The following is a 27,098-nucleotide window of genomic DNA, read 5'->3' as shown; positions in this document are numbered from 1 at the left end:
AGACTGCTCATGGATGTTATCAGCCAAGAATTGATTGAAATTAAACAAAATATATGGTTTGTTATCTGTGGAAAAAATGGAGAGGAAACCTAGAGTGGGTTCATCTACCCACTGATCATAATAATAACCCAAAATGTATGAAATTATGGTTATGATCTATTTAGCTTGATCAGGGAAGATTGAGGAAGGATATGAAGGATTCGTTTTTGGCAATTGGGCATTCTCTAGTAAGAAGATATAAAAAATTTGGCTCTTGTGCCAAAATAAAGCTTCTGATAAAGTTCATTGAGGGCTTCTAAAGAAAATGGGGCATTGTTTTCCACAAGGGGAGCTAGCATCGTCTGGTTTATAGATTGTGCAGTGATTGAAAAAAAGGATCTCACCAAATGGGGTCATAATGGCTCTTTGGCTAGGAACATAACAGGCTTGGAATTTCCTGGTGAATTCAGGAGCATGGAAGGTCAGAGGGAAAATATAATGAGGAATATTGGACTCCCAGAGTCCAATTTCATCTACTTTGTCATCATTTTTATCCTCCAACCAACTGTAAAGCTCCAAAAATTCATGGTCACACTATGTCTCACTGATCCTATAATCCCTATCAATTAATGGAATATGATTTAAGTCTATAGATGGAGGGATTAATGGATTAATAAGGTTCTCTTGGTTCTTTCTCTTTACAGGAATATTTAGACCAGTGAAAAATTAACGGTGATGGAAGGAAAATATTACCGAGAACAAATTTAAGGTTGTGAGCCATCATGGGAGGGGAGACAAAACGCTCACAATTTTGATCTGGTTCAACAAATTTGAAACTGGTCGCTTTGCATAAAACTTGTGAACTATAGAGAATGAATGAGAAAGGGACAATGCAGGTGGTTCAGGGTTTTTAAAAATGGGGAGCGATAGGTTCCGTTCGAGGGTGGTGCAGGACCGTTGAATTTGAACTGTTACCTAGGAAAGAAAATTGAATGCTCAACAGTAATTTTGTCGAGAAAACACTTAATTAGGTAGCGGATAGGAAACGTGGCGGGATAAGAGTGGTGAAGGTGTCAGGTTGTTATGCTCTTAACCTGTAAAGTAATACCCAAACACAGAATATGCGAAGAAAAGATACCCAGAACACAGAATATGCGAAGAAAAGATACCCAGAACACAGAATAGCAATGATTTTATTATTCAGAGAGAAATGTTCACAGGCCTCTTCAAGGGGGCAACCTCCAATAGAGCAGAGCTCGATTACAAAAACAAGACACGATACTCCTCGGAGGGAGTCTCTATCCTTTATATATGACTCATACATGCAATACCACGGGCCAATACCGTGGGTTTTATTAATACCATCTATCTAATACTACCGCCCATTTGCAACTAACTGTGGTCTCGTCATTAATTGCGGGTTAACCACTTATAAATATTAATATGGTCTTTATTGACTCTTGACTATGACATGATCCCATGACATAAATAAGCGGGTTAGGGTGGGACACTAACATGCCCTCCCCCTTAATACTAGCCTTGTCCTCAAGGCTGAAGCTGCGGAAACTGCTGAAGAATATTGGCTGGTTCCCAAGTTGCATCTTCCGGAGAGGTGTCTTTCCATTTGGTGAGGACCTCCTTAATCATGCGGCCGCGCAGGTGCTTGTCTCGTGTGTCTAGAACCTGTTTGGGTTGAAGCCAGATTGACCCTTCTTCGTCTAGTTCAGGTAGACTGGTTTGAACTCGGCAATTGTTCCCAATCACTTTCTTGAGGCATGATACATGGAAAACTGGATGGATTTTTGCCGTAGGTGGAAAAGCCAACTTGTAAGCCACTTCTCCAATGCGCTGAAGTACTTGGTATGGTCCATAGAATTTTGGAGAGAGCTTTTGACAACCCTTATCTTTGAGTGATGTTTGCTTATATGGTTGCAGCCTCAAAAAGACCTGATCCCCTTCTTGAAATTGGCGCTCTGAGCGATGTTGGTCGGCCTGTTGCTTCATGTGGTTCTGAGCTTGATGAAGATTCTCGCGAAGATGGGCGAGCATGGTTGCGCGGTGTTGTAGGAGTTGATCCACTGCTTGTACTTTGGAGCATCCCTTGAGATAAGAAGTAGGGGAAGGCGGAAGTTGACCATAGACTGCTTCATAGGGAGTTATTTTGGTGGTGGCATGATAGTTGGTGTTATACCACCATTCAGCCAAAGGTAACCACTGTGCCCAAAGGTGTTGCTTTTCTGAAGTGAAACACCTAAGGTAGGTTTCTAGACATTTGTTGAAGGCTTCGGTTTGACCATCTGTTTGCGGATGATATGAAGTACTGAGTTTGAGTTGAGTGCCTTGTATTCTGAAGAGTTCCTGCCAAAAATTGCTGGTGAAGATCGGGTCGCGGTCGGACACTATAGAAGTGGGCATGCCATGTAATTTGAAGATCTGATCCATGAAAGTTTGAGCAACCAAGGTTGGTGTAAACGGGTGGGGTAGGTTGAAGAAATGAGCATACTTCGACAGTCGGTCCACAACCACCATGATGATTGACTTGTTCCCTGACTTTGGAAGTCCTGTAATGAAATCCATAGAAACCTCTGTCCAAATTGAGGCCGGAATGGGCAATGGTTGTAAGGTGCCTGGTGTGTTGACGGTTTCCCCTTTGTGGCGTTGACAGACATCACATTCGGCTACGAAAGTAAGGACATCCTTTTTCATGCCTGTCCAAAAGAATGATCTTCTGGTGCGAGCATACGTCTTCTGAAAGCCCGAATGTCCTGCCATGGGAGATGAGTGCAATTCTGCCAAAAGGCAACTTTTGAGGGTAGATGTTGGTGATATTACGACTCTGTTCTTGTAGTGAAGAATATCATTCTTCCACGAGTAGCCCTTGCTGGAATTAGGATCTACCTGCAATTGAGAAATGAGTTGGGAGAGCCCTGGGTGTGAAAACCATTCCCTGTGAGCCTCTTCAATCCAGTCTGGAATGGGAAGGGAAATTGCGAGCAGAGTACTTTCCTCCTCAAATTGGCGCGATAATGCATCTGCTACACTGTTGTCTTTCCCTTTCTTGTAAATGATCTCATAATCATATCCCAGCATTTTGGCTAACCATTTATTTTGTTGTGGGGAGGATAGGCGTTGCTCCAAAAAATATTTAAGACTGTGATGATCTGTGTGGATTTGGAAACGTCGCCCCAATAAGTAAGGTCGCCAGGTCTCGACTGCATGTAAGATGGCCATCATCTCCTTCTCGTAGGTAGATTGGCCCAGATTCCTCCCACTGAGTTGTTGGCTTGTGAAGGCCAATGGTCGCCCTTCCTGCATTAAGACTGCCCCAATACCTGTACCCGAAGCATCACATTCAATGACAAAGGATTTGGTGAAGTCAGGTAGTGCTAAGACTGGAGTGGTACACATGGCGTTTTTGAGAGCGGTAAATGCCTGTTGTGCTTCCTCGGTCCAGAAGAAGGAATTTTTCTTTAGGAGTTGAGTGAGGGGCTTCGCTATGCAGCCATAGTTGCGGACAAATTTACGATAATAGCCTGTGAGACCCAAAAATCCTCTCAAGCTCTTCAAAGTCTTAGGTTGAGGCCATTCTTGCATTGCCTAGATCGTTTTGGGGTCCACCTTGATACCTTCATGCCCCACAATGTGGCCCAAATACTTAACTTCTTCCATGCCAAACGAACACTTGGAAATCTTGACAAATAATTTATGCTTCAGAGCAGGTGTAAGAGTAGATCTACATGCTGAAGATGTGTAGCCCAAGTGCCACTATAGATGAGGATGTCATCGAAGAAGACAATGACAAATTTCCTGAGATATGGTTTGAGAATGTGATTCATAAGGCTCTGAAAAGTAGACGGGGCATTACAAAGACCAAATGGCATGACCAGGAACTCATAATGGCCTTCATGAGTTCGGAAAGCAGTCTTAGGAATGTCGACTTCCTTCATGCGAATTTGGTGGTAGCTTGAGCGAAGATCCAGCTTAGTGAAGAATTGAGCCCCATTGAGTTCGTCCAGCAAATCGTCAACCACCGGAATGGGAAATTTATCTTTGACTGTCAACTTATTGAGGGCCCTGAAGTCGGGACACATCCGCCACTCCCCATCTTTCTTGAGCACCATGACCACTGGGGATGAATAAGGACTAATGCTGGGACGAATGACACCTGCTTCCAAAAGTTCCTTGATGATTTTTTCTATTTCATTCTTTTGAGTGAACGGATATCTGTATGGCTGCACATTTGGGGGTTGGGCCCCTGGAACCAAGGTGATGCTATGATCATGTTCCCCTCGCGAGGGTGGAAGCTCATGAGGCTTGTCAAAGATCGTCCGATGGTTATTTAAAATCTGCTGCATCTCAGGATGAATTGGCAGAGACCTGGTTTCGACTACCTGGATGGCATTAAATTGAGCTACCACTCCATGATAGCCCTTTTTTAACAATTTTTCCATCCGATGCGAGCTGATGACAGAGGGGGCTCCCGCCTGGAGGCCACGGAGGGTATGTGTGGAGTTGTTCTGCTTAAAATTCATATATAACTCCTGGAAATCCATTGTGATTGGCCCAAGGGTGCGGAGCCATTCAGCGCCTAGGACAATGTCGCATCCCCCCATGTGTATGGCAAACATGTGGGTTTTCAACTGATAATCCCCCATTTGAAGTTTGACATTTTCACAGCGGCTTTCACATTTCATTGTGCCCCCATCTGCAATTTGGACTTGGAAGTTAGAAACTGCCCGTACAAAACAATGCGCTGCTTCGACGATTTTTTGATGGATGAAATTATGGGTACTTCCACTATCAATCAAGACTATTACTGGGCGATGTTTAAGAAAACCCCTAATTTTGAGAGTTTGAGGGGAAGAGATTCCTTCCAACGCATTGAGCGAAATAACTGGTTCGTCAGATACAATCTCCTTTTGGTTGTCTTCTTCGATCGCCTCCGGTTCCTCAAGAGGTGGATCTTCCTCGGTGGAGCTGTAGTCAGTGGCATCTATTTGAAAAAACTTGGGCTCCTTGCATTTATGACCAGGGGAATATTTTTCATCACAGTAGTAACATAGTCCTTGCTTCCTTCTTTCGGCCATTTCCTGAGGTCACACCTTTTGGACCTTAAGTGTCTGAGTCGTGTTGTGAGCTTGTGGGGGACGACCTTTAGTGGGGAAATTGGGGCGGCTGTATTGGGCTGTTATGGCACGTTCCACCTTACGGGCTACCTGGCAAGCCTCCGTCCATGTGGGAGGGTGGTGGAGTAGAACTTGAGCTTTGATGGCTTCTTTAAGACCACTGATAAAACATTCCGTGTAGAACTCATCTGAGAGATGCTGAGTGCGGAAGGCTAAGGCTTCAAAAGCGGTGATATATTCATCCAATGTACCCGTCTGTCGGAGCTTAGTGAGACGTCCCAAAAAGGAGTCTCCCTGTTCAAAGCGATCTCGAAGAGCTTTGGCAAATTGGGCCCAACTCGGAAAAGGTCCATTGCGACGTTGATGCCATTCCGCCCATTGCCATCGTTCATTGTCCAAGTACATGGTCCCCACTCCAAGCTTAGTCCAGTCATCTTGGAGACGATTCAATTTGAAATACTGGTCCATTTGTGCTAGCCATGCGGATGGGTGAGAACCGTCAAATTTCCACATATCCAACTTGGGAGGTCGCTGACTGGGTGGTGAATGGGTGTGCCAGAGGTGAGGAGAGTGGCTAGACTCACCCTCATGGTGTTCATGGTCATTATACGGTTCCTCGAGAGCTGGCTCCTTGCCCTTATCGAGTGCTTGCTGTACCTGGCTAGTTAGTCCGTTAATCAGAGTTTTGAGCTCGTTCATATCTGTTTCAAGTTTGTCTAGCCTTTCATTGGCCATTGCTTGAGCTCTAGTTTCTACCATACACAAACTTGATGAAAAATTGGGACCACCAAATTTTTTTTTTTCTAATAAATTGAATGGTATCACCATGCTCAGCTCGTCGTCCTGATGCTGATGGGCTAGATCACAAATAAGCGCTTCGGAAGATCTCAGACTTGGAAAACTCCTAACGGAGTTTTACTCCTTCCTCATCAATACTGCAGTCACCAAATCCTCAAAATGTCAATGCCGCCAAAAGTCCTGCGAAAATTATATCCAGGTACAGGAACCCTTCACAACTACTCCGATCTGGTGGATCTGAGAGATCTGAATGGTGGAACAACTGCTGCTGCTGATCTGATGGAGCTGCGGGACTGATGTCTGCTGCTGCTGCACTTGCTGATCTGGAATAGATGATGTGTGATCCCCCGATAGAAAGGGAACTATGGTCTTGAGGAGTGTCAGGTGCTACAGATCGCAATATACATAAGGGTCTGACAGTAGTACTCGGCCCAATGTTTCAGGGCTCTAACTAAGGAGGATCGACCGTACCCTTAGCCGTACAACCTGACTACCCTATCGTACGGGCGAGTAATCTCTCCAAGTGCTGTTCTCGGTGTACTGTAGCCACAAGACGACTGAAGCTTTATCTATGGCGAGGTTTCAAGGGAGCTAGAGGGCTTCCTATATACCCAGAGGGTACGTGGAAGACAGTCCGTGCGCAGTTCTGTCTAATGCGCTACTACTCGAAGGGGTACCCACAGGGGTTACAAGGAAGTCCAACAGACGTGACCACCTCTTGTATTTCCTGCGTGCATGCCTCCCCAAATCTGCAGGTTTATGCGCTTAACGACAGATCCCGTGGTTTAAAGACGCCGGAACACGTCTCTAGCCAAAATTTTTTTTTTGCTAAAAATTGGAGATCCCACCGAGCCCTGGAAAGTGCTCTGATACCACTTGTTATGCTCTTAACCTGCAAAGTAATACCCAAACACAGAATATGCGAAGAAAAGATACCCAGAACACAGAATAGCAATGATTTTATTATTCAGAGAGAAATGTTCACAGGCCTCTTCGAGGGGGCAACCTCCAATAGAGCAGAGCTCGATTACAAAAACAAGACATGATACTCCTCGCAGGGAGTCTCTATCCTTTATATATGACTCATACAAGCAATACCACGGGCCAATACCGTGGGTTTTATTAATACCATCTATCTAATACTACCGCCCATTTGCAACTAACTGTGGTCCCGTCATTAATTTCGGGTTAACCACTTACAAATATTAATATGGGCTTTATTGACTCTTGACTATGACGTGATCCCATGACATAAATAAGGGGGTTAGGGTGGGACCCTAACACAGGTAGGGACACGGTAAATGGATGAGTAGAAGACGATTTTTGAAGGGGGTAGGAGACGGTAATTGGTATTGGCTAGTGGTGGGTGTGAAATGTGGAGAGGATGCCAAGTAATGATGGGGCTCGGTGGAGAATACCACCTTTTCGGAATCCCTCCCTGGCGGTAAAACCAGGATGTAGAGGGGGGGCCGAAAATAAATTATGTGTCATTGATCCTAAAGAGCGGAAAATCCTAATGCTTTGACTGCGGTCCCTTTTAACGATAAATGACAAAACAAATTTTTGTCCATACGTGCTTTTGACTTTTTTCTTTTGAAACTTAGAATAGTGTTTGGGATATAAAACATGTTATGAATATACATTATCCCATTATGCCTTTTTCTTTTTGAAATTCCATTGAGACTTATGATAAAGGCCACATAAATACATTTATAAAACCAACTGTTTCTGCCTACCCTTTAATTAACCTAGCATTTTTTATTTTTCTAAAGGAGTACATTTAGACTAGCAAACCCATAATTATTTTATTTTATGGAAAATCAAAAAATACTTAAATCATATCACTTATTTCTCCTATTGATTCAGATTAAACAATTGAACCAATGTCATTTTCTACCTCACTACTGATTTACCAAGATTAAACTGTTTGGCAGATATTTATTCTCTAATCTAATTTATAAAAATTCAAACATGTTTAATTATGATTATAGTGTATTGATTAAACAATTAACTAGTCATTGTGGCATTTTAAACAAGCTGCACAAAACCTTTATTTATCAATCATGAAGAGAACTATCTATCAGTAGTGATTTAGATTTGCAACACTTTCAATATTATTTTCTTTTTGTTTTCCTTTCTTTTCATGGGGTTCTATCTTTATTCTTTTTTTTATGTTTTATGTTTTTCCTTTTTTTCTTACTGTTTATACCCTCTTTTCATTTTTATTCTATTTTCTTTTGGAAATCATTTGCAGATTGACAATTATTTACAGTATAAGATTTCTGAGATAACCTACACAATCTCCTTCAGATCCTATAAACTATAGGACCCTAACATGGTGTAGGACCTAGCTAGCCTAGTTCAAACATTTGGGCCATTTTATCCATTCAAGGGTATAAATTAAAAATCCAACCTGAACTGCTCCAAATCAAGTTGAAAACATTTTTTTGGTGGGATTAATATTTTTTGGGCATTAAACTCTAAAATTTTTACAAAGGAAAAATAATAAAAAACATTCACAGCTGACCTTTCCCTCCTCAAACAAATTAATGATGTGGAAGGCTGACAAGCTAGTGAGGTGCCATTTAATGAACCTAGGTGATGATATTGAACACTGGGAAAGCGACATGTGGCAGGAAAATTTGGATATTTTGGATGATTGAGTGGGCCAAATGCATGTGACATGTGGCATTCCTCATATTTTTCCATGTGTCGTGATGAAATCATCATGAAATAAGAAGTGCACTCATAAATGATGTGGCATTATGACATCGTCATGACCAAAACATTGAAGACTACAGATGATGTGGCATGTTCTCGAAGTTCTCGCTAGGGGGTTTGTTGGTAAATGTTTTCCCATGTAGTTGATTTTTCATAGAATTGGAGGAAACATAGTTGTGCACCCAAAAAAGTGAAAATTTCCTACATTCATGCCATTTGAGCCACCATAATCCTTGCAAGTTAAAAAGCACCCTAAACTCCAAACTTTGGGGTTAAGAACCTTCTAGTCGAGGGTATGGTTATGATTCATGATCACAAGTGTTAATGTGACATAGATTAATGGAATAGGGGAATGGTGACATGGTAGGTCATGGTTATATCCCCTAGATCATATACAGGTGAGGAGCCAAATCTTAGGGGGAAAATATAAAAAGGAATTTGATGTTCAACCACCCAAATACAATTAAATGAGGGCACAAGGACCATGATCTGTAGAGGGTGTTAATGGAGTTTTTGTCTTGAGCATAAGAGCCATACTAAAACTATATCCTCAATACCACCGAGGAAAAAATGGGAAAGATAGGTTGCATGTTGGCTCTTGAGCAATTTAGGCATTAAATAATTGTAATAAGATATCATTTTTAATGAAGATAAAATTATTGCCCCATTGAAGATTAGTTGAGGATGAAAATCAGTGACAAGGTTGAACTCATAAATCCATTTGAATAATTGAATCTCATGCTATGATTAAATACTTGTAGGGCTTACGAAAGATAGGAAAATTTTGAGAAATGGTTGGTGATCCCATTAATGGACTAATCATGTCTCACTAAAGAGCAGATGTTGGGAGAGAGTAGAAAGTTAGCTGGGATAATGTAACAATTTGAACTTAGTCATGTTGAAGCATGGAGGACAAGATGGTGAGCCATACTAAAGTAGTCCTTGTGTCATGCAGAATTAAATAGATTTTACCTATGAGACTTGCTTACAGTATTGAAGGCACTCCTTGAGCCATGTGTAGAAGATATAGATGAATAAAATGTAGTTCGGTTGTGAGAGACTACGGGGAATGCAAAAGTGTGTGAGCGATAATGTTTGAGAGAAGATGTTGCAGAGTGAGACTGAGATACTAAGTGAAGAAGAGAAGGTTGAATGTGTCTATTATGTAGATTGTATAATAAGGTTGAGTGTTAGGTGTGTTATTGAAGAAAAGAGTAGGGAAAGTGTTACTAGGTTGTGTATGACAACATATTGAGGCTATGCATCAAGCTAAGTGAGAGCTGTTGTACTGAATAGAAAGTTATGTTGGAAATAATACTGAGAGGGGGGCAGTGAATCAGTATTAGTCAAGTCAACAATTTTTTTCTTTTCATACTTAAATTTATATACGCTACTTCAATAAAGCTAACTGGCGTGTACACGCAACTGAGTTTAAGGCAACTAGCATATATACAAAAAACTTATGATTTACTTAATTCATCATATTTTTTTCTTTAATCAATACTTCATTAACCATATAAATAGTAACCATGTGTAGTCATATCAGAACAAACCATCACACATAAGAAACACACATGAACACCAAGATTTAAGGTGGAAACCCAATGCGGGACAAAAACCACCTGCTGCTACCTTCTTTTAATATAAAAAAAACATGTTTACAATCTTGTATTAGTGCATACTCATACCATTATGCAGGCACCCACCTACATAAGGCTACAACCTTCTCTCGTTCTCCAGCTTCTACTGGAAGTGAGCTAGAACCCCCTAGCTCTTGTACTAGCCGATCCGTTTACTAGTACGTAGGCGCTGGCCTACTGAAGGCTCCAACCTTCACTCGTTTTCCAACTATTATTGGAAGGGAGCTCCAACCCCCTAGCTCTTGCATTGGCCGATATGTTTACCAGTACGTAGGCGCTGACCTACTGAAGGCTACGACCTTCTCTCTTCCTCTAGGGACCACGTTTCATAAATTTTCAGATTGGATAATCCTAGAACACAACACCATAATATGAAGGACACGTTTCATCCAATTTTAATACTAGACCAATCAACAGCATTGAAGCTCAAAATCTATCACCACTGCAATACAACCATCAAATACATCTACATTAACCAATCATTGAAACCCAATCATCAATCACTAAATCACCCACAACTAAATCAATGAACACCCATCATCACTGAAGAAAATCACAATCAACCAATCTGAACATTCACAATACTGTCATCAAAACATAGTCACCATAACACAGAGCAGAACCCAGAACTCTGTAACAAAAGCCAGATCCAACTGCAACTTCAAATATCATATTTCATATTATATGCTACTTAGATGTGTCGAACCAGCATGTATACGTGATTTTATCAAAGCCAACCAACGTACATATCTGCAAATATTAATTCATAATTTTGTAGCTATTCCAGAATTCAGTCATACCAAGATCATAACATTTACAGAATAACACATGCATTAGTATTCAAATCTAGATTATACATGATCAAACCACATAATGATATTTCATTTCAAGCCTTAAGATCCTGATCCATCATTATATCTTATCCCTCATGAACTGCTAAGGTTCATCCTTGGTTCAGATTAAGCAAAGCACCATAAGCCAATAACCTGCATACTAGATCTCACACTTCATTAGATGTTCAATACTTGCACACTTGGCCTAATGATCTTCTCCTCCTTATATATTTTTAGGCTTTTCTCAATACCATGGACCAAAACCACTTAGGACCAATACCTTGGACCAAATACCTAGGTTCAATACCTCGGACCAAATACCTTGGATCAATTCCTTGGATCAAAATACCTTGGACCAAATACCTCGGACCAAAAACATAGTTTTCCAAGATATACACGCTTTTCCTTCTGTGAAAGTGTGTGTGTATGTATACGCTACATGTGTTCAGTGAACCTGCATGTATATGAAGCTTGGTCAAGCTGAACCTACGTATACCTCTCTTTCTTCATTCTTCGTAGTCTGACTGTGAATTGTCAACTGAGTGAGTTGCCATCAAGGAAAACACCTGTATCATAATGCCAACAATCTCCCCCTTTGGACTTGATGGCAACAACAACACCAAGACACTCTCTCCCTTTGACATCAAGGAAAAAGGGCTATTCTCTCCCCTATGCTGTTCATGCTCCCCCTGAGAACATGCTGAATTCTCTGATTAAACTCCCCCTTTGTACATGTTGAGTCTGCAAATATTTTCAAAAGAATGACTCTATAACTCAACTAAGTGACTTTGACCTTCCTATCACCAATGACTCATACATATATCAATCTCCCAACCAAGTGGGGATATACCGAATTTGACTCATCCTCCCAACCAAGTGGGGATATACCAATTGTTTATACATGACAGAAATATGATTACTACATCATCCTTCCCATGCATAGTGGGATTACAAATTAGGTATTTTCATGACCATTACATCAAATGATGACATTTATAACAAGGACCAACAATCTAAACAAGACCATGATAGACATCAATAACTATATATGATCTGCACCATCAGCATCTATCAACAGCATCAAGATCAACAACATGTATGTGTACAACTATGTGGATCAAGCTATATAAGAATCTTCAAGTACCAAAGACTTCTAAATATAATGCCAACAATGATTTATTAGAAGCATAGCATGTTCTCCCCCTGAACCTGTTCCACCTGTTCACTGTCAGATCTGATCATTTCATATATCAGTAAGAAGTATCAAGGCATCATCATCAATCAGATATACATCAAGTTATCAACAACTTGTGAGGATCAATAACATCCATAGACTGTAGTCATCTATCATCACGACATAAAATATAATTGATAATTCTCTGAATCATATCAAATCAGTTTTCCTGAGTCTATCCCACTGCATTTTTCCTCAAACCACATATACGCCACTGTGCAGCTTCTAACTCGCGTATATACGTGACTTGTCTTCACGAAACTTGCGTATGTGATTTAGAACATTGAAGTTTCACACTTTCAGCTCCCCCTGAGTCTATTATGTCTATACATTGTGTTGGAATTATGTTTCTGGTATGGCTATATGTTACAGATGTTGTACTTGATGGCAACTCCTCCCGTGGCAAGGCTCTCAATTTGTTGAAAATTAAGAAGTACGCAGGAAATCAGTTCAGAAGGTGCGTACCTGCAGGTACACCATGCAGGAACCGCGTCCAGATACGCCGTTCAGGAGGTGCGTCCCCCCAGTGCACACATTTCACGGTAGAGAAAAGCACACGTGGGGTTTCTTATGTTTTACTCTTGGTATTTAGCCGACGGTATTGGGTTATTATGGTGTCGGCTCGTGGTATTGTTCCATGATTTTAGGAGGATCTTGCCTATATAAAGCAAAGGAGATCACTTGGCTAAGCATCTTTTGCAATTGAATATCTTTAGATCTGAAATATTGGGTTATGGTCTTAAAAGCTTGATCTATATGAAAGGGAAGTTGAAGGCGAATCTGTGAAGGGTGATCTCTCGAGCGCATGATCAGATCTGAGCAACTGTGCCACTCTGGTGGACTGCCTATTCGGCCCTAATCAAAAGGACGCAGGTGTTTACCAGAAGAGCTGCGTGGGTACGCAGTGCAGAAACAGGAGATCTGCGTGGGGACGCAGAGAAGAAACAGGAGACCTGCTTCGGTACGCAGAGCAGAAGAAGGAGACCTGCGTGGGTACGTAGAGCGACTAAGGTTCAGGTGCGTCCGTGCAGTAAAAGTACGCTGTGCGATAGTATTTCCAGGTGCGTCCGTACGCGGCGCGATAGTATTTTTGGGTGCGTCCCTGCAGTAACAGTACGCGGCGCGATAATGTCTCTGGGTGCGTCCCTGCAATTATAATACGTAGCGCGGTTCAAGGTACAGTGCGTGGGCACGCAGTTCGGCAGAAGGATTCCTGCGGGTATACGCAGGAAAGCAGAAGGTGAACTGCGTAGCGACGCAGGCCACAGAAGGGAAAACTGCGTATCTGTATTAAAATGTTCTGTTGACTGAAATTTTCTGTTGATAAGGTGTTCTGGGTTAGTTCTGTTATTTCTGATCTGATAACTGTAGTGGACTATAACTTTTATGTACTTGATGATCATTTGATGCTTTATGAAAAGAAGTAGGGGGTTGTAGCTCCCTTCCAGGAGAGACTGGAAAACGAGAGAGAGAGAGAGAGAGTTGTAGCTCTCTGCAGGTTGCAGCCTGCGTACTGGTAAAGGACTGCACCAGTACAAAACCATTGTAAAAGAAGTTTCTAAGTTGAAAGAAGATAGAGACATATTGCAGCAGGTGGTTTTCACCCACATTGGGTTTCCACCTTACATCTTGTGTTATTTTGTGTGACTATCTGTTTTTCTTTGTTCATGCTCATTATTTTATGGTACTGACATGCAAAAATAATTCAAAGAACAAATAAGGAAGATTGATTAAAAGAATTAGATAATACTGATTCACCCCCCCCCTCTCAGTATTATTTCCAACAATTGGTATCAGAGCAGGTCCTTCAGAGAAGCTTGATCGCTTGAAGGTAGATCGTTCATCATGAGCAACTATGAGAGAGAAGCATCAATCAGGCCACCGGTTTTTGATGGGACAAACTTCAATTATTGGAAGGTAAGAGTTACTGCCTATCTTCAATCTCTTGGTACAGAAGTTTGGGACATCGTAGAGACAGGCTATGTTTTTCCTTCAGCTACTCCTACAGATGCAGCCGAGAAAAAGAAGTATGAAACAAATGCGAAAGCAGTCAGTACTCTATTAGGATGTATATCTCAATCAGAATTCATGAAGGTAATGCACTATAAATCCGCAAAAGAGATATGGGACAAAATTGTCACGAGCTATGAAGGAGATGAACAGGTAAAGCGTGCTAAACTTCAAACTCTCAGAATTCAGTATGAGACTCTCAAAATGTATAATGATGAAAGTGTGGCTAACTATTTTCTTTGGGTAGATGAGGTTGTTAATTGTATGAAAAATTTGGGTGAAGAAATAAAAGAGGCTATTGTGGTTGAAAAGGTTCTAAGATCATTGTCCCCCAAGTTTGAATCTAAAGTATCTGCAATAGAAGAAAAGGAAAATCTACGAATTCTTACTATGTCTCAGCTACATGGAATTCTAACTGCTTATGAAATGAGAAAGGGAGGTCCATCAGACAGAAGAGAAGCTGCTTTCAAGGCATCAGGCAAAGGAGATTATTATGAAGCAAGCCACGTCCCAGAAGAAGAATCAAATTTTGTCAGAAATCTTCAAAGGGGTTCTGGAAGGTTCAGAGGTAAGTTACCTTTTAAATGCTTTGCTTGTGGAAGAGTAGGTCATTATGCTGCAAAATGTCCTTATAAGGATAAAGGAAAGGAACCTGCTAGATGGAACAAGAAACATAACACAAATAAGAAAAGCTACTACACTCATGAAGATAGTGATGGTCTATCAAACAGTGATGAAGATGAACAAGGTAATGAATATAAGTTGTTAATGGCATTTGAAGATGATGATTATATGGATGCTGTAGATGTGGATAACCTTTATGATGAAATTACTAGACTCAAGAGATGTATAGAAGAAAAGAACATGATCATTGATACTCTACAATTTCAAATTGATGAAAAGGAAAAACATCTTGAAAAATTAGAAGGTGAAATTGTTGGTCTTAGAAAAGAGATTGAGAAAACAAAAGCTATTAATCTCAAGTTTGTCAAAGGATCTGAAACTTTGGATGAGATTATCAATGTGCAGCGGTCTCCTCTAAACAAGACAGGTCTGGGCTATAATGGAGAAACTTCTCAAGCATCCACCTCAAAAAGTTATCTTGATGCAGCAAGAAGAAATTAGCAAAAGAACAATGAAGATCAACAGGTAAAGCAGGAACGAATTACAAACAGAAACTATCAAGGGCAATCCATCTTAAGGGTGAACAGAAGCTACAACCAGCCACAGGTAAAATCTTCTCAATTTGGTTCAAGAATAGATGAAAATAGAAATTACAATCAGTTGGCTGGTAGATTCAATAACCGAAGAAGTTTCTTCAATGGACAATGTTTTTCTTGCCATAACTTTGGTCACAAAGCAGCTCAATGTGTTGCATATAAAACGATCATGACTAGGGAAGCTCAAAAACAAAGAAGTATGACAGGGATTACAAAAAGGACCTATAACAACTTTTCGGTTCTTGAAAATGAAGTTGAATGTTCTATTTGCAATAACTTTGGTCATGAAGACTCTGAATGCAGGAGCAGGTTTCAGCAGAAAAAGGAACAAGCCTCAAGCACCAAAACATGGAGAATAAAGGAACCTCAAACAGAAAGATGTGGGATAGCATTTTATGCAGAGGGACAGGAAAATCTATGGTACATTGACAGTGGATGTTCGAAGCATATGACAGGTGATAAAGAAAAACTCGAGTCTTATTCTGCTCTAGAAAAGGGAAAGAAAGTCTCTTTTGGAAATGATACTCCTGCAACTATAAAAGGAAAGGGCATTGCTCAGTTAAAAGAAAAAGTCAAGGCTAGAAATGTTTTGTATGTTGATGGATTGAAGCATAATCTTCTAAGTGTCAGCCAGATGTGTGATCAAAGAACCGAGGTTATATTCAGATCAAATGGATGTCTTGTTCGTGATCTTGATACAGGTAAAACAGTGATCAAAGGCAAAAGAACTCCAAATAATCTGTACATATTTGAAGAAGGACAACAACAATGCTATCTGAGCAAGGATGATGAGCACCGGTTATGGCATCGGAGGTTGGGGCATCTAAGCTTTTCAAAAATAAGGAAAGCATGCAAATATCAGGCAGTTCGCGATCTTCCAGATATCAAAATTCCTGACAACACCATATGCAAATCATGTCAGTTTGGAAAACAAACCAGAACTAACTTTCCAGAGAAGGAAGGATCAGCTAGCATGCCTCTCGAGCTAGTACATACAAATACATGCGGTCCATTCGGGAAAAGAACACCTAGAGGAGAAGAATACTTGATATTATTCATTGACGATTTGTCCAGGTTTGTCTGGCTAGGACTTATGAAGCACAAAGATGAAGCATTCGAAAAATTCAAGTCCTTCAAAGCCTTGGTTGAAAATGAATCAGGTCACAAAATTAAGTGCCTAAGATCCGACAGAGGTGGGGAGTTTACCTCAAATGAATTTTTCGATTTCTGTGAAGAACATGGGATAAGAAGAGAATTCTCTACAGCTAGAACTCCTCAGCAAAATGGAGTTGTGGAAAGAATGAACAGAACAGTCCAACAAATGGCTTGTGTTATGCTTGATGAATCAGGAACTCCCACAACTTTCTGGGGTGAAGCTGCACATGTTGCAGTTGTTATTCTTAACAAAACAAATGTCCGGGTGAACAGCACTCAAACTCCTCATGAGCTCTGGAGTGGTAAGACTCCTTCGGTAAAGCACTTCAAAATCTTTGGGAGCAAATGCTATATCAAGAATACTGATGAGCAGCTTGGCAAACTTGAACCTAGAGCAGATGAAGGCATTCTTCTTGGTTACTCTCCACATAGCAAAGCATACAAATGCTACAATAAAAGACTTGGCAGAATTGTTGACAGCATTGACGTAGTGGTTGATGAGAAGGGATACATTCCTAGGCAAGTACATCATGAAGACATCGAAGAAGATGAAGGCTACCTTCAAAGACAGAATGATGAAGAAGAAGAACCTCAAGAAGAACCTCAAGAAGAACCAGAGGAGCAGACAAGAATAGAAGAAAAGACTCCATCCAGATATGTTCAGAAGAATCATCCAGAATCTCAGATTATGGGGCAGAAAGAAGCAGGTGTACAAACAAGAAAAACAGTTGCAGAAGCTTCAAGCTATTTGGCATTACTCTCCTCTACTAAACCACAAAGTGTGAAAGAGGCATGCAAAGATGAATGTTGGGTGAAAGCAATGGATGAAGAACTTGAGCAAATCGAAAAGAACAACACTTGGGAGCTGGTTCCTAGACCAAAGGATAAGAATGTTATCGGAACAAAATGGGTCTTCAAAAACAAATTGAATGAAAATGGAGAAGTAATTAGAAACAAAGCCAGACTTGTTTGTAAAGGGTATGCACAGCAAGAAGGAATAGACTTTGAAGAAACCTTTGCTCCGGTTGCAAGACTTGAGGCCATCCGAATGTTCCTTGCTCTCTCAAGTTTTCAAAACTTCAAAGTATTTCAAATGGACGTGAAATCAGCCTTTCTGAATGGAGACTTGGAAGAAGAAGTATACATTGAACAGCCAGATGGGTTCATTCTTGGAAATGATCCAAATCTTGTATGCAGATTGAAAAAGGCTCTCTATGGTCTCAAACAAGCTCCAAGGGCTTGGTACTACCGTTTGGACAAATATCTTCATCAACAAGGTTTTTCAAAAGGATCAGCAGATAGCAATCTTTATATAAAAGTTGAAAATGACAAATTGCTAATACTGGTTGTGTATGTAGATGACATTATTTTTGGGAGCAATGAAGAAGCTATGAGTCAAAGCTTTGCCTCGGTAATGTAGAAAGAATTTGAAATGTCTTTGCTAGGAGAATTGACATATTTCCTTGGTTTGCAAATCCAACAAAAAGAAGGAGGAATCTTTTTATCTCAAACCAAGTATCTCAAACAGATTTTGAAGAAATATGGTATGGAAGATGCAAAACCAGTATGTACACCCATGGTCACAGGATGTAGCCTCAGTGCAAATGATGAATCTGCAGCAGTACATCAACCAACCTACAGATCTATGATTGGAAGCTTACTTTATTTGACAGGTACCCGACCGGACATCATGCATGCAGTTGGAATAGTTGGAAGATTTCAGGCAAATCCGAAGGAGACTCATCTTCAGGCAGTGAAGATAATTTTCAAATATCTTCAAGGGACTCAAAATTATGGCTTATGGTATCCTAGAGATACAGATCTTACACTTCATGCTTATACAGATGCAGATTGGGCCGGAAGCGTGGATGACAGGAAAAGCACAAGTGGTGGTGCGTTCTTTATGGGTTCCAGACTGGTATCTTGGTTCAACAAGAAACAGAGTTCGATTGCCTTGTCTACAGCTGAAGCGGAATATGTTGCTGCTGCATCTTGTTGCACTCAACTCCTTTGGATGATGCAGACTTTGCAGGATTTTCAAATCACTTGTACTCCACCTATCCCCATCTTATGTGATAACACAAGTGCAATCAACATCTCAAAGAATCCGGTTATGCATTCAAAAACCAAGCACATACCAATCAAGTACCATTTTCTCAGGGAACAAGTACTTGAACAGAAGGTCAAGTTGGAGTATGTTCCTTCTAAGGAACAAGTTGCTGATATTCTCACCAAACCATTGCCCAGGGACACTTTTGAATACCTCAGGCAAAAGCTGGGGGTTGTTGATGCATCATCTTATTGTTGAATCTTTCTGATTGATGGTACAGGTTCAGGGGGAGCATATAATGCATTGTTGGCATTATGGAGGATGGTCAGAAGGAGATCTTGGAAATAGCTGCAATATGTCTCTATCTCTTTCATGGTGGATTATGGTTCTTTGTTGCAGATCTGGTTCATTTTCAGGGGGAGCATGATCTTAGGGGGAGCATACCCCTTTGCCCTTGATGTCAAAGGGGGAGAATGAAGCTGAAGTTTGTGAGGTTGCCATCAAGTCCAAAGGGGGAGATTGTTGGCATTATGTTTCTGGTATGGCTATATGTTACAGATGTTGTACTTGATGGCAACTCCTCCCGTGGCAAGGCTCTCAATTTGTTGAAAATTAAGAAGTACGCAGGAAATCAGTTCAGAAGGTGCGTACCCGCAGGTACACCATGCAAGAACCGCGTCCAGATACGCAGGCCAGCCGTTCAGGAGGTGCGTCCCCCCAGTGCACACATTTCACGGCAGAGAAAAGCACACGTGGGGTTTCTTATGTTTTACTCTTGGTATTTAGCCGACGGTATTGGGTTATTATGGTGTCGGCTCGTGGTATTGTTCCATGATTTTAGGAGGAGCTTGCCTATATAAAGCAAAGGAGATCACTTGGCTAAGCATCTTTTGCAATTGAATATCTTTAGATCTGAAATACTGGGTTATGGTCTTAAAAGCTTGATCTATATGAAAGGGAAGTTGAAGCCGAATCTGTGAAGGGTGATCTCTCGAGCGCATGATCAGATCTGAGCAACTGTGCCACTTTGGTGGACTGCCTATTCGGCCCTAATCAGAAGGACACAGGTGTTTAACAGAAGAGCTGCGTGGGTACGCAGCGCAGAAACAGGAGATCTGCGTGGGGACGCAGAGAAGAAATAGGAGACATGCGTCGGTACGCAGAGCAGAAGAAGGAGACCTGCGTGGGTATGCAGAGCGACTAAGGTTCAGGTGCGTCCGTGCAGTAAAAGTACGCTGCGCGATAGTATTTCCAGGTGCGTCCGTACGCGACGCGATAGTATTTTTGGGTGCGTCCCTGCAGTAACAGTACGCGGTGCGATAATGTCTCTGGGTGCGTCCCTGCAGTTATAATACGCAGTGCGGTTCAAGGTACAGTGCGTGGGCACACAGCTCGGCAGAAGGATTCCTGCGGGTATACGCAGGAAAGCAGAAGGTGAACTGCGTAGCGATGCAGGCCACAGAAGGGAAAACTGCGTATCTGTATTAAAATGTTCTGTTGACTGAAATTTTCTATTGATAAGGTGTTCTGGGTTAGTTCTGTTATTGCTGATCTGATAACTGTAGTGGACTATAACTTTTATGTACTTGATGATCATTTGATGCTTTATGAAAAGAAGTAGGGGGTTGTAGCTCCCTTCCAGGAGAGACTGGAAAATGAGAGAGAGAGAGAGAGTTGTAGCTCTCTGCAGGTTGCAGCCTGCGTACTGGTAAAGGACTGCACCAGTACAAAACCATTGTAAAAGAAGTTTCTAAGTTGAAAGAAGATAGAGACATATTGCAGCAGGTGGTTTTCACCCACATTGGGTTTCCACCTTACATCTTGTGTTCTTTGGTGTGACTATCTGTTTTTCTTTGTTCATGCTCATTATTTTATGGTACTCACATGCAAAAATAATTCAAAGAACAAATAAGGAAGATTGATTAAAAGAATTAGATAATTCTGATTCACCCCCCCCCCTGTCAGTATTATTTCCAACACATTGTGCCATGCCACATTTTTCTGATTGTACTTCCTTCTTCTTCCATATCTTCGAGTGTGATGATGTTTTCTCCTTTTGGTATGGTGCCTAAAATTTTCTCCTACATTTGTTTGCTATATGTCCAAACTTGTCACATGCATAACATCTTACATGTTTCACATTCCTTCTATAGAAGTTAATGGCTTTGTGACCAAACATATTGCAAGAAAAACAATATCCCTTAAAGTACCTGGATGCTTATGATCTTTTTGTGTGACGGTCTTGACCCATTCTACTTTTGCATCTCACTGCAACATGTCCAAAATTATGACATATAAAACATTCAACATTATTCATCGGAGGAAATAACCATCTATCACTTCCACAGTTAGGAGTAAAATATTTTCTGTGAAGGCTTTCTTTCCTTGGTTGTTGATGGGGTTGACCTCTCATCTCCTTGTTGAGCATTTCAGATTTTGCATTAGAGTTCCTTGCCTCACTTTGTGAGCTAAATTCACCTTCAACAGATTCATGAAAACCAAGACCAATTTTGATGGTAGGATACCTTTGACTACTAAGAATATTATCCAAAATCTTGGTACTGTCTTCAAGTCATAATAGTTTATCCTTTTCTTCTAATTTACCTTTTAAGATATTTACCTCATCTTTATATTGCTCTTCCTTTTCCAGATATTGCTTCTTCAAGATTTCTTCAGCCTTTCTTCCTTCTTCCACTTGTTGCCTTAATTTGAGAATCTCATTTTCTTGTTCTTCATCTGCTTGAGGTAGTTCTTCATTATGATTATTTTCTAGATCTTCTTTTAGAGAGAGGATCTTAGCTTCAAGACTTACATAGTAACTGGATCTATCTTTAAGTCTCTTGATTGTTATACTCTGATCATTTATTTCATTTCTTAATGATGTCACTTCACCCTGCAGCTTTTAACATTTATCTTCCTTTTCCTTGTACTGCTTCCTTAGTTTGTTTCCTTACTCTAGCTGAGCTTTTAACCTGGTAACTTTTTCTTTGAAGGCAAACTCCCTTTTGTTAAATAGATCTTGTTGATCTTTGATTTTATCTGCGAATTTTTTAACTTCTGTCTCTATTTTTCTTTCACAATCACTTCCAATATCTCCAATATTGCATGAACAAAGAAAAGTATCACTAGAAGACCAAAATTTTTTACCTGATGCTTCATTTGCTTGTCCATCTTCAATCTGAGGTGATTCAGAATCTGAATACTTTCTTCCACCTAACGGCCAATTGTCTCTCTTGCTGTCGTTGTTCCTTTGAGTTGTCTTCTTCTTCAGAGGCACTTTCTTCTTTAGCTTCTTTCCCATTGTTCTATGGATCTCCTTCAAGCGAACAAGCTTCTACCAAAGGACCTGCTCTAATACCAATTGTTGGAAATAATACTGAGAGGGGGGGTGAATCAGTATTATTCAAGTCAATAATCATTTTCTTTTCATACTCAAATTTATATGCGCTACTTCAATGAAGATAACCCACGTCTACATGCAACTGAGTTTAAGACAACCAACGTATATACAACAAACTTATGATTCAATTAATTCATCATATGTTGTTCTTTAAACAATACTTCATTAACCATATAAACAGTAACCATGTGTAGTAATATCAAAACAAACCATCACACATAAGAAACACACATGAACACCACGATTTAAGGTGGAAACCCAATGCGGGACAAAAACCACCTACTGCTGTCTTCTTTTAATATAAGAAAAATTTCTTTACAATCTTGTATTGGTGTAGACTCATACCAGTGCACAGGCACCCACCTGCAGAAGGCTACAACCTTCTCTCGTTCTCCAGCTTCTACTGGAAGGGACCTACAACACCCTAGCTCTTGTACTAGCTGATCCGTTTACTAGTACGTAGGTGCCGGCCTATTGAAGACTCCAACCTTCACTATTTTTCTAGCTATTACTGGAAGGGAGCTCCAACCCCCTAGCTCTTGTACTGGCCGATATGTTTACCAGTACGTAGGCGCTGAGCTACTGAAGGCTATGACCTTCTCTCTTCCTCCAGGGACCACGTTTCATAAATTTTCAGACTAGATACTCCTGGAACACAAAACCATAATATGCATGCCACATTTCATCCAATTTTCATATTGGACCCATCAATAGCATTGAAGCTCAAAATCTATCACCACTGCAATACAACCATCAAATACATCTACATTAACCAATCATTGAAACTCAATCATCAATCTCTGAATCACCCACAACTGAATCACTGAAGGCCCATCATCACTGAAGCGAATCACAATCAACCAATCTAAACATTCACAATACTATCATCAAAACACAGTCACCAAAACACAGAGCAGAACCCAGAACTCTGCAACAACAACCAGATCCAACTGCAACTTCAAATATCATATTTCATAATGTATACGCTACTTAGATGTGTTGAACCAGCGTGTATACGTGCTTTTATCAAAGCCAATCAACGTACATATCTGCAAATATTAATTCATAATTTTGCAGCTATTCCAGACTTCAATCATACCCAGATCATAACATTTACATAATAACACGTGTCAGTATTCAAATCTAGAATATACATGATCAAACCACATAATGATATTTCATTTCAAGCCTTAAGATCCCGATCCATCATTATATCTTATCCCTCATCAACTGCTAAGGTTCATCCTTGGTTTAGATCAAGCAAAGCACCATAAGCTGATAACCTGCATACTAGATCTCACACTTCATCAGATGTTCAATACTTGCACACTTGGCCTAATGATATTCTCCTCCTTATATAGTTTTAGGCCTTTCTCAATACCATGGACCAAAACCACTTAGGACCAATACCTTGGACCAAATACCTAGGGTCAATACCTCGGACCAAATATCTTGGACCAATACCTTGGATCAAAATACCTTGGACCAAATACCTCGAACCAAAAACTTAGTTTTCCAAGATATACACGCTTTTCCTTCTGTGAAAGTGTGTGTGTATGTATACGCTACTTGTGTTCAGTGAACTTGCGTGTATACACAGCTTGGTCAAGGTGAACCTGCATATACCTCTCTTTCTTCATTCTTTGTAGTTTGATCTGTAATCCTTTGCTGTTGTACTGTGAACTGTCAACTAAGTGAGTTGCCATCAAGGACAACACCTGTAACATAATGCGAACAAGTTCCTTATGGAAAGCAGGTTGGTTGATTCACAACAAGAAGTTGATGTTTCCATCATAGTGGGTTCTTGATAAACAACTTAAGGGTTGGTGACTCCTGCAAGTCGGTGCTTGTAAATATCAAGGAGTTGGTGCTTCATGTAAGCTGATTAGGTGTTTGCAAAGAGGGAGTTTGTGCTTCATACTAGTGGGTGCTATAAAAACACATAAGGAATTTGGTGCTTCCCACTAGTTGGTGCTAGGAATGAAAATAGGGAGTGGGTGCTTCTTATTGGTTGGTGTTAACAAAACAACTAAGGGATTTGGTGCTTCCTATGAGTGGTTGCTCACAAAAACTTGATGTAATCTAAGTCGTGGATTTATATTTACATCATAACAAAACATGATTGGGTGTTTTCTCCCTTTATGGATTTCCACTTTAAATCTCTATGTTTATATGCTCATGATACTCATGTGTTGATTTAATTTGTTGATTACATAATATGTCATTGATTTCTCACATGAATGGTTTCCAAGTAAAAGAGAAATTATAAGTTGGGAATAATTGTAAAAGTAGCCTAGTATTGATTCGCCCCCCCAAGTATTAATCTTGTTTACAACAGTTTGTATCGGAGTTAGTTCCTTTACGAACAACTTATTTTCTTGAAGGTAGATAAAAAAGAAACATGGGTGATCAGTATTGGATAACACCAGAAGAACTTCCATTTTTGAATGGATTAGATTATGTGTTATGGAAGTTTGCAATGTAAGCCTATTTAATGGCCATTAATTTATATTTATGGTTCTCTATGGTGAATGGAGAAAAGAATGAAAATATTTCAAAATCCAATAACATTATAGTGAAGGGGCTATCAAATGTACACTCTGATAAAGTTACACATTGTGAGTCAAAAAAACTAATGTTGGACAAGTTGCAATGTATGTATGGAGGAGAAAGTTAAGACACATTAGTGAAGATTGAAGAACCCTCCTACTCTTATAATGATTCAGATCCTAAATAATATATTGTTAGAGAAAATGAAAATAAAAGAAGGAATAACAAGAAGAAAACATCTCAAAGGAAATATGATCATAAGATTGAAGATCTTCCACCCTATGTGCAAGTTGTTTATCATCACTCCAAAGACGAAGAAGAAAATACAGAGGAGATGCATGCTACAAGTAAGAATTTTGTTGCAAATGTAAAGAAATAGGCCATTTATCATCTGGATGTTCATGTGCATCCTCTGAGGATAAAGATAGTTATACATATAGTCACTATGAAGAAATACCTACACTTGTAGAAATAGCCAAGGAAGATACCTATAAATAAGAGAAGGAGAACATCTCACTTTGTGATGAAGGATATAAACGTGAACTAAATATTTGTTTTGAATGTTCTAGTACCATTGATAGGGTAGATAAAGATCTAGATGAGAGGCCCACATTTTCTCTAGAAGAGATCAATGAGATTTGAGATGGAAATCTAAAGCAAAAGATGTAGATGTAAGAATAATTATTCATGCTCCTTGGTTATAAATTGGGATATATATTTTAATTGGTAGTCTTTGGTTTAGATGGAGAAACCTTGTGTATATTGGACATCTCTTCTATGAGGAGAAACCATGGTAGTTTTCCTAATGCATCATATAATTGGTATCATTGGTACAATTGTTGTTAGTATTGTTAGAAACAATCCTTATTTGGAGCACCTTGATCTCAAGGGGAGAAAATATTATGGTTACTATGTTGAGGAGGAGTGAGAATAATCACTCAAGTAGAAACAATAGTGGAAGAGTCAGAAAATTTATATCATCATCAATTGGTATTAGAAGCAACTGTTGTACTATTTTCAGTTTGGATTGGTATAAAGATGCATATGTGGATAGGATTGATTGGCCATTAGTTCCTCACAAGAAAATTTAGTTAACATAGAGTTTCACAAACTAGACGAACAATCAAGAAAGAGAGGTAATATTTTTCACAAGGGAGAGTGACCAAAGATTTAGTGTTCATAAGGAGAATGAATATCAGGACAGAGACAAATGTATCCCTTTTCCATTGATGTCAAATGGGGAGAGAGATACATCACAACTTGAGCTTGTGGGAGATTGTCTTCAAGCTAGTGGGAGATTTCCATCAATGCTAAAGGGGGAGATTGTTGGAATTCTTAGGTTGGAAGTTGGAATTATTGTGGTTGCATTGATGTCAACCTTAGTACATTGATGTCAATCTCAGTGCATGCATGAGATGACCATGTGAGGAGAAATATGTTGGCATGGTTATGTGGTATTGAATGTGAGACTGTTTAGGCAAAGTGTATTGATGGGTGTTATTTCTCTAACTAAGGCCAAGGAATGCTTACATTTGGAGGCTTTTTTTTGTTATTAAATCAACTCACGTGCTCCTATAAAGTGCTTAGATGGATAGGCCTATGAAATACCTTTCCAATGGTATATGGAATTATGTAAAACACCTCCAGTATTAAGATATATCCTTATTCAAAGATTGACAATTTATAGATGTTAGAAGATAGGTTTCTAAGGGTTTTGGTTTCACATACATGGACCATTGGACTAAAAGTGTCATATATTTCTTATTCACATGGCTTGAGGAAGGAGCATGGAGTTTAATGCACATAAACAACTAATAGTGGACCCCCATCCATTTATGGTCCAACATGCAAGGGGACTCTTCAATTAATGACAAATGTCAATATACTTAATTAATGGGAAGATTAGTGTCTATGAGCCACCAAATAAGCACGATCGATAAATTATTTCTAGATTTTGATGGACACGATTAAAGAAAAATGACACAATATTATTGGTTAACCAAGATGAGTTGGTAACAAAGGTGGTGGTCCATATGGCATGCCGACGCAAAAGAAAAACTCACGTCAACAGATAATGTGGCATGCTTAGAATAGGTGACATGAGGCATGCAAAATAGGCATTTTGAGGTGGCCAAGTGGTCCATTTTTGAGTGACACATGGAACCACCCACGAGGTACCACATGTCCTAGATGACGATGCTTTTATGTGAGCATGACATCAATTTTGGCAATTTTCATGCTCGACACCTGAAGGAATTTGGACCTTCAAAGCCCCAAACCCTTAGACTAGCATGGGACCTAGTTCGGGCGGACTTGAAAACATGGAAGGTGAAATTCCCTGAACTCATGGACCTCTGAACTCATGTGAAACCAAAATAGTAT

The sequence above is a fragment of the Pinus tabuliformis genome, chromosome J (assembly GCF_031772625.1).
Source record: "Pinus tabuliformis cultivar Carrire ecotype Pingquan chromosome J, CPIR1, whole genome shotgun sequence".
NCBI classification, from domain to species: Eukaryota; Viridiplantae; Streptophyta; class Pinopsida; order Pinales; family Pinaceae; genus Pinus; species Pinus tabuliformis.
Note: the sequence above shows the minus strand (reverse complement) of the source record.